The 13,349-nt window shown below is 38.4% G+C and overlaps 1 protein-coding gene across 1 annotated transcript in view; it reads right to left on the reverse strand.

Annotated features, from left to right (window-relative positions):
• Positions 1-13,349, reverse strand: part of LOC136883422 (serine-rich adhesin for platelets) — a 156,009-nt gene that overhangs the window by 77,867 nt on the left and 64,793 nt on the right. The gene's annotated exons all lie outside the window — the stretch shown is intronic.

Below are 13,349 nucleotides of genomic sequence, written 5' to 3' on the forward strand. Positions count from 1 at the left end.
TTATAGATAAGGATAAAGGTTTCCACCTGTTCAATACAATAAAATAGTGAAATTATTAAAATATCACATATTTATTATCTGTCATTGTGGGACCGGTTTCGGCACCTGCCTGTGCCATCATCAGCCTAGGAAATTGTTGCAAGGTTTTTTAAGTAGCTACATGAAATACTTGTACTAGTGTAAGAACATGAACAGAGCCTTCTGTACTAAGCTGGAAATTTTACAATTACGTATGTGACTTAAAATCTATGTAATTAAAATACAGATACTAGATTAATCCTTGTGGGATAATAGACACGTCATGAAACATTTATATACATTTTTAAAGCTCTTTGCGTTATCCATTTGTTGTAACTATTTTAAAACTATAACACCCAGTTTTGATAAAATCTTTCTTGTAGGGCAAAATTCATACAGCTATAAAGTATGTACCGGTACAACTAGCCTTAAAGAGTAATAAGAGCATTTCTTTAAAAATTTATGTCCTTAGGCACTTTCCAAAATGCTAACCTAACAGCTGATTTCTAGAATAGTGTTCTCTTTATGGGGGTAAAATAACTTATCATAATCCATTTTTTAACATGAAACAGTTCCTCATAATATGTAATCTAAGAACCATCTAAAATGTACACATTTTCTTCCACTAGAATAAAAGATCTAATGTCACAGTCCTTGTATAGTTGCTCTAAAACAGCTTAATTTGATGATGTATTTCAATGTTGATCCAATATTAATGTGGGGCTGAAGCCGTGCATTGATTGACGAGATATCTTGAAAATTTCGATTTTCAGGTGGATTTGAATGAGTTTGGAACGATCTCAAACCAACACGGACCTCAAGCACCAAGTCGACAAGCGTAGAGTTAGCTGTATGTATTTTGCCCTACAAGAAAGATTTTATCAAAACTAAGTGTTATAATTGGTTTTAAAATAGTTACAACAAATGGATAACGCGAAGAGCTTTAAAAATGTATATAAATGTTTCATGACGTGTCTATTATCCCACAAGGATTAATCTAGTATCTGTATTTTAATTACATAGATTTTAAGTCACATACGTAATTGTAAAATTTCCAGCTTAGTACAGAAGGCTCTGTTCATATTCTTACAATAGTACAAGTATTTCATGTAGCTACTTAAAAAACCTTGCAACAATTTCCTAGGCTGATGATGGCACAGGCAGGTGCCGAAACCGGTCCCACAATGACAGATAATAAATATGTGATATTTTAATAATTTCACTATTTTATTGTATTGAACAGGTGGAAACCTTTATCCTTATCTATAACTGTAAATTTCGATTAAATACAGACCAAAAATGAAATTCTTGACAATAAATGTTAGTGTTGCTGCTTCATGAAAATACACAACTACACTCTGTAGTGTTGATAAACTTAACCATAATAGGTTAATATGGTTGTTTGATCCTCTAGTGACTTGTCTGAATCTATAACAGAACTATTTAAAATAGTTGATAGTTGAAAAGAATAATAAATTTACAGACATTTCTAATGACATGGAATTATATACATTCGGCCAAAATGGGAAAATTCATGAATGTTTTGGAAAGTTTAGAAATTTATCTTGCACAAAAAAATGATTTTGAATCAAGGTTACATGAAAGAAGTACAGAAGATAATCCATTATATAAACTAGCATTTGATCATTTAAGGAACAAAAAGGAGAAAAACTTGAAGATCTTAAATTTATATAGGTATTCTCATTCGGTTCAACAAAATTTTATGTAATGATCATTTTCATAATATTTCATTATTTTCTTTAATCACTGATATAGTGAATTAGGACACAATACTTCTTTAAATTGTAAAAAACAAAAGATAGTGTTATACTGTTTTATTCTTTGAACTGACATCACTGATGAAGGGAATGGATGATTTTCCCGAAAGATGTATGGTATAATTAAAAAAGTTTTCTATCATTATACGGTGTACTGACAAGGCGGACTCAACTAAAACTATTTTAAATAGTTCTGTAATAGATACGCTCTGCAGCTCCAACGCAAGCTAACACTGAATCATTTGACTGGCAGCAATTCAATCACTCCTCCCTTCTCCCCTCAGTGCATGGAGTCAACAATAACTGACTTGTGTATTGCAGTACTGCTCCCGTAAAAACACAAGTTAAAAACCGCAAGATCAAGAGAAATAATCAGTAATTAACATGTAATAAAAAGAACACAATATTTATACTATCACCAGAATGAATCAACAAGATATAATATATAATTCTGAAGATTACCAATTTTATTCAATTATAAGTCGATGCCAATTGTAAGCCAATCCCCTGGAAATCAGAGACAAAAAATTTTTTAAAGCAAAAAATTAATCAAGCACATAAAGAATTTTCTGCTATGTCATTGTTTAGTCAGACATCCAGATTCATCAACACTTACCTGTTTGTTACTGTCTTCGTACAAAGCATAGTCTGTGTCATCGAGTGCATTTGAGATCGAATACTTTTTAAATGCACGACGGATGATTTTTCATGTAGTATTTGGAGCCAATGCTGAAATTTAAAAACCTTCAGTTACAAGAATTGTGAGCAGAGATTCTGCAGCGATAACATCCATGAGATGATTACTTAGTATTTCCTTCAGTAGATTATCCACAACTTGCTGATGTTTTAGTCCTCTCGCAAAAATCCAATCACCTAGATGCAACAGAGATGAAATATGCCGCAATTGACAGGGATACTTTTTTCTATTAATGTTCGAGTGATTAATGTTTTACGAATCTCCAAATCAGAGTGTACTTCCGGCCAGGTACTGTAAAGGACAGTGTAATATTTAATAACTCCCATACCCGCACACGGTTTGAAGTGGGGACAAGTTACAAAGGGATCCTGAAAAACGTGGAAAGAATAATAGAGGTCTGTATAACAGTGTTTCCAAGTCTTGGCTGGGGATTGTGACTCAAATGTTGAGACAATCTGTTTATGCTGATTTTACGTGCCAAGTTTACCAGCTGTATACAAAGTCAATTGCACTCAAGAACCATTTGGTTCTGCCACTGCCTTCTAGATTCACACTGTTTGTAACTCTCGCGAGAGTTAATGTGTTAAACTATATTTCCCTGGAAAAGTTTGAAGAAACACAAGAATCTTAACGCATTACATTTTTAACACGGTGTTAACTAACAACATCTTAGAATAATTAACATTTAACAACTGTTAATATAACCAGGCCAGAATCTATATGATGGCAAAAACTTACCGTATTTCTCCGAATCCAAGACAACAGTATTTTTCTCTGAATCTCATATGAAAAATCAAGGGTCGTCTTGGATTCACAACCTACCCTGGCAGCTACCACGGTAATCACGCTGCTGCTTTTCTCCGCCCGCACGTACACACTCTTTATCATACATCGCTAGCCGCAGCAACCAGTTGTACAGTGCCTCTGTGTAACGTTACTGGCTCTCGGGAAATAGTGAAGAGAGAATGATATTGTATTAGCCTCTAGAAAAACGTTTCTCAAATCCGCAGAATGGCATCAAAACATGCGAGCCTTCAAATTCTCAGAAAGGCCACAGCTAATCAGTGGCAGAGTTATAACATGTCTACTGTACCCAACGTTTAGTAAAATTAAGTTTTATCGACAGCAGGAATATTTTTGTGATGGACCGTCGTATTATAAAAATATGTGCTTATTAAACACGCGGAAAAAGAATAATTGTGCAGCTGCAAGAAAATACGGCATAGGCCTAACTAAAGCCAATTTTCAGCGTTAGCGTGAAGACGAAGATAGCTTAAAAATGCGTACTGTACAAAAAAATGCATTCAGTGGTCCGCAAGAAGGACGCTGTAAAGAAGTCGAAGATAAAATTGTGAGGTACACTATCGTCAGAATGCTTAGACTCACCTATGAAAATTAATAATAGTCTTCAATAATTGTTTTCTGTGTGAGATACATGGTACTTTAGTTCTGTTACTTATGTATGGTTGCTTTCAGCACTTTCATAAAACTATTTCAGTGCATATTGCAAGATTTTACCTTGTCTCTTAAAAGAAGCTGACAGATTTATGGTCCCCAGCTCTTACTGTGTGCTTATACCTGGATAACTTCCGGCACTTTCCCGGGTAATAAACATGCCTCTCTCACGTGATTACTTGGATAACTACCGGCACATTCCCAGGTAATAAACATACCTCTCTCACGTGATTACTTGTCCTTTTTGTTTCCTCGCTGTCTTGGAAGTCGACAGTTAGCGTACAGAAGTTATCCTAAGTAGTTGTATGTTAATCTCTGTACCAGATTCTTTATTTTCTACATTGTTGTTATCTGGGCATAACTACAGTCACATCAAACAATTGCATATGGGGGAAGAAGGCTATTATAACCCAAGAAAACAGAGCCAAGGCTTGTGCTTATAAAGAAATTGGGTGGTCGAACTGAAAAATTGCAGGGAAAAGTGAAAATTTCAGAGTGCTCATTCACAGAGCAGTGAAACGCAGAGACGAAACAGGTGGTCATGAGGATCGACCTTGCAGTGGACGTCCAAGGAAGACTTGTAAAATTGAAGATAACCGTATTTAAATCCTCAGCAAGCATGACACAAGGCGTAAAGCAGTAGATATTTGCTCAGAGATAAATAAAAACAAGAGAACAACCTGTGTCTGTGACAAAAGTGAAAAATCGTCTGCTTGAGGCGAGATTGTTTGGTCGCGAAGCAGCACGGAAACCATTGTTGAAAACTGTACACAAGCAGGAAAGGCTACAATGGGCCAAAATGCATGCTAACTGGACCACTGAACAATGGAAAAGGGTCCTTTGGACGGATGAACTTAAATTGGAAAAATTTAGTTCCAATCATCGCCAATACATTCGTCGCCGCCCCGGCGAAAAGGTTATGGAATCCTGCATAATTCCATCTGTGAAGCATGGAGGAGGAAATGTGATGGTGTGGGGATGTTTCGGAAATAATCAAGTTGGTGATTTGGTGAAAGTAGAGGGAATACTGGAAAAGAAACAATATCACTGTATCATTTCACACAATGCCGTGCCATGTGGTATGAAGCTGATTGGTGAAGGATTTGTTCTTCAGCAGGACAAGTTAATGTCCAACTGAATTGCTACGATATGAATCAATGTTAATTTTTTGCCTGTGTTCAATGTATTAGTTGTTTTAAGATCTTTATATCTTGCTCTATTTTACTATTTGGCTGATGATGACACTTGTAATGTGTCGAAACCAGTCCCAATAAACAAGTTGTGACTTCTTTTTAGTTCAACTTACAACGGAGTATTGAAAGGTGGATCCTTCTAATATTGTACATCTTATTTCTCTATTCAATACGGAACGATCATGAAGTTTTTAACTTTAAATGCCTCATACTTTGAATTGAATTTGTAAAGGTAATTTTAAAACTTGCTTTTCCAATTGCAAAGCAATATCGTCTACCTGACACGCACTGCACGAACCCATAATAAGTATATTGCAAAGTAAGTTACACTAGCTCGCCACGAGTGCACGCTGTATGTCGCGACCGTTGCCAATGCGGAGCAAGCTACAGTAACTGCTGCCACGTCTGACAGGAAGGTTGGTGTGGTATCCCGTTGTGTTGTGTGTGCAGAGCGGGCTAAGCTCAATGATGCATCAACTGGATGTTCACTCCAAATTGGAGGTGCGTGCAACGATCTGATTTCTATGGGCTAAACGACTCAATTGCATGGACATTCATCGTGAAATCACTGCTGTATATGGTGAGCGTGCAATTTCTCGCCCAAGTATTGTGAAGTGGTGTACGCAATTTGATGCCGAACGCATGGATCTCAGGGACAAATATCGCGAAGCCGGACCCGAAATGTCCAGTACCGTTGCAAATGTTGACCATGTGGATGGGATCATTAGAGGGAATCGGCACATAACACTGCAGAAAATTGCCAGCATGCTCAAGATTTTGTACGGTAGTGTGTTCTCCATTGTTCACCAGCACCTTGGATTTCGTACACTGTATCAAAGATGGGTCCCAGGTCCGCTCATCAATGTTCACAAGGGACAACGATTCCAATCGTCACTGGCATTTTCGCAATGGTATTCTGTGGAGGGCAACGAGTCTCTGTGGTGAATCATCACAGGGGATGACACGTTCATCCACCACTTCACCCCCAAAACAAAGAGAACATCGAAGGAATGAGTGCACACCACATTACCACAACGAAAGGAGGCCAAGGTCCAACCTTCAGCAGGAAAGGTAATGGAGATAGTGGTCTTTGACATGGAGGGTGTGGTGCACGTGAAATTTATTCTGAAAGGCAAGGCGGTCAACTCGACTTCGTACTGTCAAACGTTGAACCGGTTGTATAAGGCAATTAAAGAAAAGCGGCGAGGAAAATTGAGCGGCGGTGTGATTTTGTTGCAAGATAACGCAACGCCTCACACGGCCCGCCAAACGTCGGAACTGCTGCAGCGATTCAAGTGGGAAGTATGGCAACATCCTCCATACAGTCCAGACTTAGCGCCACGCTATTATCATATGTTCGGTATGCTGAAAAAGGATCTCGGTGGATAACGATTCCAAAACGATGAGGAGGTGCAAGCAGCAATCTCCAGATGGTTACATAGCGCTGGAGGAGATTTCTACGCATCAGGAATCGAGAAATTGGTAGACTGTTCCAAGAAATGTTTACAGTCCCTTGGGGACTATGTGAACTTACATGGTATATTGTCATAGCCGTGTTGCATATGTGTAGGTAGTTTCATAAATGGCTATAATTGGAAGTGAAACTCACTTTTTGATTCACCCTCGTACGTTATCTAAACTGAAACTGAAGATAAGTGGCTTCCACTATAACAAACAGACACATCACTTTATTTCAATGTGACACTTCTTTCGTGGAGTGAGGGCATATGACCCTGTTGACAGTAATTCAAATTCGTCCATCGGACAGGTACATTCAGCCTTGAACAGACCCCTTGGTGTTCTTCGGCAGGAGTAAGCTATGTGCAGGTTCCAGGTTCTACCCTCTCTCTCCCTCTTATCAAGTATTACATCATTCATTTCATCTCATTAACTCCTCTGATGAGGTCGAAGTCAGGAAGGGCATCCAGTCACTAAACCTCGCTATGAAGATTCATCTCACTTCATACCCGAACCCATCGAGAAGGAGGACACACTCACTCCTCCCTACCCACCCCACTTTCGTAGAGTTGGATTGAAAAGACAGTAACCCTCCTTCCATGAAACCTTCCTCATCGTAGAAATGAGTAATTATGGAATGTTTCCCCTTCTCCGAAGGATTCTTTAATATTTTGTGTGATAATAAGATTGGACAAAGGAACGTGGATGCAAATTGAGGTTGAGCAAGTCGTGGTTAATTCGGATGCGACAACATTAATTTTAGGCCTAATTTAAATGTCTTCCCTGATGCGGAATTTTTCTGAATGATAGCAGGATTGAGTGAACTATGAATGAAAGTTGAGACTGTGTAATTTTCAATACCAATATAAATGGTCCGTTATTGGACATTATAAATTTTCCAGCCAACTCATTCCTGGTTGCCAGCGTTTCGCCCCAGTGTGCTAAGTTGGGCTCATCACTTGGTAAATAGCACACCCAAGACGCACGGCTAGTGCATACCATGGAGACCACTGCGTAGGTTATTTGGCAGTGCCGATGCACTATGATAGACTTTGTCCAATAACGGACCATTTATACTGGTATTATAAATTTACTCATTCGGGACAAATATTTCAGTTTCCCTATGGGAATCAACATCTATATCATTGTGTAATTAAACGCCCCAAGTGGCGAGTGTAGTACAGTGGTTGACAACTAACTCAGACCGATGAGGAGAGAGCCTATCTATTTGTCCACGTTTGTCGTCGTCTCTTCTTTGCACACTGAGCTGCCATTGTTGTTTCTTTTTTGCTCCTCCCACCTACAGTAAAACCTTGTTTATTCGAAGTCATTGGGACGCAAAAATTGGACTTACATAATAGGAATTAATTGAGGGATGTTCCACCATTCAACACAATGTACACATTATATAAGTTATACGTCAACACGGAAATGAAAATCATAACTTATGTAAATCAGACTTTGAATGACGTGATTTTGAATTAACCGGCCAAATCGTAATTCAGAAATGTCAACCCTCGTGGCATCACAAAGTATTCTAAGACCAGTTACTCCATGCAATTAACCTTGATTCACAGTTTACAGCTTTCAAATGCCATGGAGAATTTTTTTAAAAAATTAGTTCTTGGTTCAGGGTACTTATAGGGGTTAGACAAGGCTGTAATCTTTCTTCTTTGCTGTTTGTAGTTTACATGGATCATCTGCTGAAAGGTATAAAATGGCAGGGAGGGATCAGTTAGGTGGGAATGTAGTAAGCAGTCTGGCCTATGCTGACGACTTGGTCTTAATGGCAGATTGTACCGAGAGCCTGCAGTCTAATATCTTGGAACCAGAAAATAGGTGCAATGAGTATGGTATGAAAATTAGCATCTCGAAGACTAAATTGATGTCAGTAGATAAGAAATTCAATAGAATTGAATGTCAGATTGGTGATACAAAGCTAGAACAGGTCGATAATTTCAAGTATTTAGGATGCGTATTCTCCCAGGATGGTAATATAGTAAGTGAGATTGAATCAAGGTGTCGTAAAGCTAATGCAGTGAGCTCGCAGCTGCGATCAACAGTATTCTGTAAGAAGGAAGTGAGTTCCCAGACGAAACTATCTTTACATCGGTCTGTTTTCAGACCAACTTTGCTTTACGGGAGCGAAAGCTGGGTGGACTCAGGATATCTTATTCATAAGTTAGAAGTAACAGACATGAAAGTAGGAAGAATGATTGCTGGTACAAACAGGTGGGAACAATGGCAGGAGGGTACTCGGAATTAGGAGATAAAGGCTAATTTAGGAATGAACTCGATGGATGAAGCTGTACGCATAAACCGGCTTCGGTAGTGGAGTCATGTGAGGCGAATGGAGGAAGATAGGTTACCTAGGAGAATAATGGACTCTGCTATGGAGGGTAAGAGAAGTAGAGGTAGACCAAGACGACAATGGTTAGACTCGGTTTCTAATGATTTAAAGATAAGAGGTATAGAACTAAATGAGGCCACAACACTAGTTGCAAATCGAGGATTGTGGCAACGTTTAGTAAATTCACAGAGGCTTGCAGACTGAATGCTGAAAGGCATAACAGTCTATAATGATAATGTATGTATGTATCTATTTCCAAAATGTATCCATCCAACAAGGTGTATTTACAGTATTCAAATAATGCACTTGCATACCTCACCGGCAAACATAACCTCACGCAAAGATTTTTTTTTAAAAGAAAAAATTATTCATAGACTAGGAGAAATCTATACTGCCTCCCCTGGGCAAGTGCTTTACTCATTGGATTACTGCACTGTATGCATTTTAGATGCCTTGTACTTGCACGCGAAGTAACTAATGCCCCTAAAACATCGTGGCTTATCGAACTTTCCTATGATGAGGGGAGACGGTCTCTCGCTTACGTCTGCATTACAACACAATACAGTGACTATCCTTGTACGATTCCTGCCATGGCCGCCTTGTCTCGTAATTTAGAAATGGCAACTCTTGCCACGTCACGAAGTATTCTACGACACATTAATGCACAAAACCACATTGATTCTGAATTGAAACCTTTCAAATGCCATGTAAAACACTATTTCCGAAATGTATCCAACAAGATGCATTTACATTATTCAAATAATGCACCTGGATAAAACACTGGCAAACATAACCTAGATGAGGACAAATTATGCTGGCTCTCCTGCGCAAATGGTTTACCTCTTGGATTACTGTACCATTTGCATTTTTAGATGCCTTGTACTTGCACGGAAAGTGCCCAACGCCCTTAAAACATCGTGGCTTATCGAACTTTCATATGACGAGGGAAAGAAGTCTCTCGCTCCCGTGTGCATTGCAATACAGTACAGTGATTCCTACCCTTGTACGATTTCCCGGCTGGCATTTCTCTCCTTTAAAACCATACGTCAGTATGGACTCGGCATTTCATTTTTTTTTTTTTTTAAATACAGTTTCAGCAGCACTGACAATATTCTTCGGTGCGTACGAAATGATTATATAGCCACGTTTTTTCGCCAACTGTCGGCATTGTCAGTGTTCGCGGATTATGTTTCTCCGCACACTGCCTGCTATGTGATATTGTGGCGTTCTTTAACCCTCTTAGTGCCAGGGCCGGTTGCTCACAGTATGCCAAGAGTGCCAGACAGATTTAGAGAATTTTGCAGGTTCTCACTCTCTGGACTATACAGTTCACAAATATTATCACTAAGACTTGAAATTTTTATTAAATGTTAACAAGAAGACATTCTTACTGCTGAACTAAATTACAGCACTAAAACGCTCTTGGGTATTTTGAAAAAAATATTTTCCAAACAATTTTAAAACACCAAAAGTTAAAAACCGAAAACAAAACAGAAAATTCAACTCAATGGTTAATATTGATGACTTCTTTGAAATGTCCTATTTTAGATGAATAAACGTGTAAAGTTTTATATTTTTATCTTCAGTAGTTTAAGAGTTATGTACAATGGTATCATAATACACAATTGGCATGTTCAACAATGGGATCGAACCTGGCACATGGGTTGTACTCAGGGTGACCAGATTGTGATACATTATCACTGTTCACAAGATGAAAGAATCTCAAGATCAATTGGAATCTGTTTCTTGAGAACATATTTCCAAACCATGGAATATAACGGGAGTTTTGACCCAATAATAAAATATGCTCGGCCTTCTAGTTATACCCATTTCCAACAAAACAGCAATGAAAGCCTTCATTTCAGTCAGTGTAATCGTGCGCCACTGCTGTGCTCTGGCATATGGTGACAAGACATGATTTCTCATATCTGCTTGTCTCTGTAATTATGAGATTCAATAATTGAGCCGTGAAAAATAAAATAAAAATACGCCATAGGTTTGCGTCTGATGAAGGGGCGTGTCTCTGGAAAGGAGTATTATAATAATAAGGTTAGGGTTAGTATTTTGCATCTTGACCTAATTGAATTTCACGGAAAACAAGAAATTGTTGCCGTTGGATATTGTTACAGCCATCATCATCATCGTACTGTCACTCAGACGGTCATTACCACTTTCAATGTTTACACTCAGACAATGAGCACGTGGTTGAGTGATTACAGGAAACTCGCCATTATCACTCCCAATAACACTTTCACTTCCCCCTTCCTCACTTGTTGGAGGAATGAATCCCTCATCAGAGTCTTAATCATCCTCTTCTTCACTAAAAATTATTAAGATATAAAGCCAGTTCGTCATCGTTAACAAAATAACTTCTCCCGCTAGTTGCCATTTTACTCACGCGGCACAGAGATCATACGTCGTAGATGAACACGGACTTTAGAAATTCAATGCATGATAACTAATTAATTTACGCACTATCTAGTGGCGTAGTTAAAATCTAATGCCATTTGTCTATGGACTCGACACACAAGATGTTGCAATCTGACGGCCCAAGTTGTACTAACTCGTATAGAATTGTGCACTATCCAACAACTATATATCGTGGTTGGCACTTTACGCGTATATACGAAACAACGATGTATTGTTGTCTGGCTCTCTACGGGTTAAAACTCTGAATACAAAGGAATTACGATTTCACTCGAACTTAGCACACATGAAGCACACTGCAGACATGCCGAAGTGAGGAAAGTGCGGAAAGCTACGCCTGCCCCACAGTCTATGCCTGCACGTTCCGGAAGACACTTTCGTTCATTACGCGGAGAAATTTTGAATTTAAATTACTCTGTAAAATACTGTTTTTGTAAAATGTAAAGGCAGTTTTAAATTAAAAATCTGAATTTTGGTAATGGGACCAACATTGTTCTTAGAATTAAGGATTACAGTAGAATCTCGATAATTCGAAATCGGTTAATTCAAAATCCCGCCTAATTCGAAGAAGGTCTCGTTCCCGGAAACAGGAGATACAGTTTTGCATGCTATTTGAATTGTTTAATTCGAAATACAGATAATTCGTAATTCGAAGTACAATGTCGGCCCCACTACCGAAATTTAGACTTTTAATTCAAAATTGCCTTTACATTTTAAAACAGTAGTATGTTACAGAGTAATTTCAACTCGAAATTTATCTGCGTCATAATAGAACGCGTGTTCCGGAACGTGGAGTGGTACGGTACCGTAGCTTACCGCATTTACACTCACTTCGGTGGATCTACAGTGCGCTTCATGATTACTAAGTTGAATAAAATCGGAATTCTTTTGTATTCAAACTTTTAAGGAACGCCGTAATAACACGCAACGGGCAGTGTGCGGGAAAACAGAATCTGCGAACACTGGCGATGCCGACAGTTGACGAAAAAAAAAAAAAGTGGCTCATATAATAAATTCGTAAGCACCGAACAATATTGTCATTGCCGATGAAACTGCATTACCTTATTTTAATGCGAGCCTAAACGATCATATGGTTTTAAAGGAGAAAGTGCCAGTCGGGGGAATCGTACAAGTGTGAGGGATGGGGGTCATTGTAGTGCGTTGCAATGCACAAGAAAGCGAGAAACTTTATCCCCTCGTCATAGGAAAGATCAATAAGCCACAATGTTATGGGCGTCAGGCACTTTCCATGCCAGTACAAAGCATCTAAAAATACACAGTACAGAAATCCAAAAAAATAATGCATTTGCACAGGGGAACCAGCATAATTTATCCTCGTCTTTGAATTGTGTGATATTTTTCTTTCGTTGCGTGAGGTTATTTTTGTAAGTTATTTACCCAAGTGCATTATTTGAACATTGTAAATGCACCTTGTTGGATACATGCTGGAAATAGTTTTTCCCCATGGCATTTGAAAGGTTTAAACCGTGAATCGAGGTGATTGCATGTATTAATGAGTCTTAGAATACTTTGTGACGCAGCAAGTGTTTACATTTCTGAAGTACAAGATAAGTGCCATGGCGGGAAATCGTACAGGGATATTCATAGGAAAGTTCGATTTTAAGCACATTGGGCACTTTCTGTGTAAATACAAGGCATCTAAAATGCTTACAGTGTAGTAATTTAATGAATAAAGTACTTGCACATGTGAGCCAGTATAGATTTCTCATCTTTGAATCGTGCTTTTCTTTCTTTCTTTCTTTCTTTCTTTCTTTCTTTCTTTCTTTCTTTCTTTCTTTCTTTCGTTGCGTGAGGTTATGTTTGCCAGTGAGATATCCAAGTGCATTATTTGAATACTGTAAATGCACCTTCTTGCATACATTTTGGAAATAGTTCTTTTTTCATGGCATTTGAAAGGTATAAACTGTGAATCAAGGTTAACTTCATGCAGTAACGGGCCTTAGAATATTTTG

The sequence above is a fragment of the Anabrus simplex genome, chromosome 11 (genome assembly GCF_040414725.1).
Source record: "Anabrus simplex isolate iqAnaSimp1 chromosome 11, ASM4041472v1, whole genome shotgun sequence".
In the NCBI taxonomy this organism is placed as follows: domain Eukaryota; kingdom Metazoa; phylum Arthropoda; class Insecta; order Orthoptera; family Tettigoniidae; genus Anabrus; species Anabrus simplex.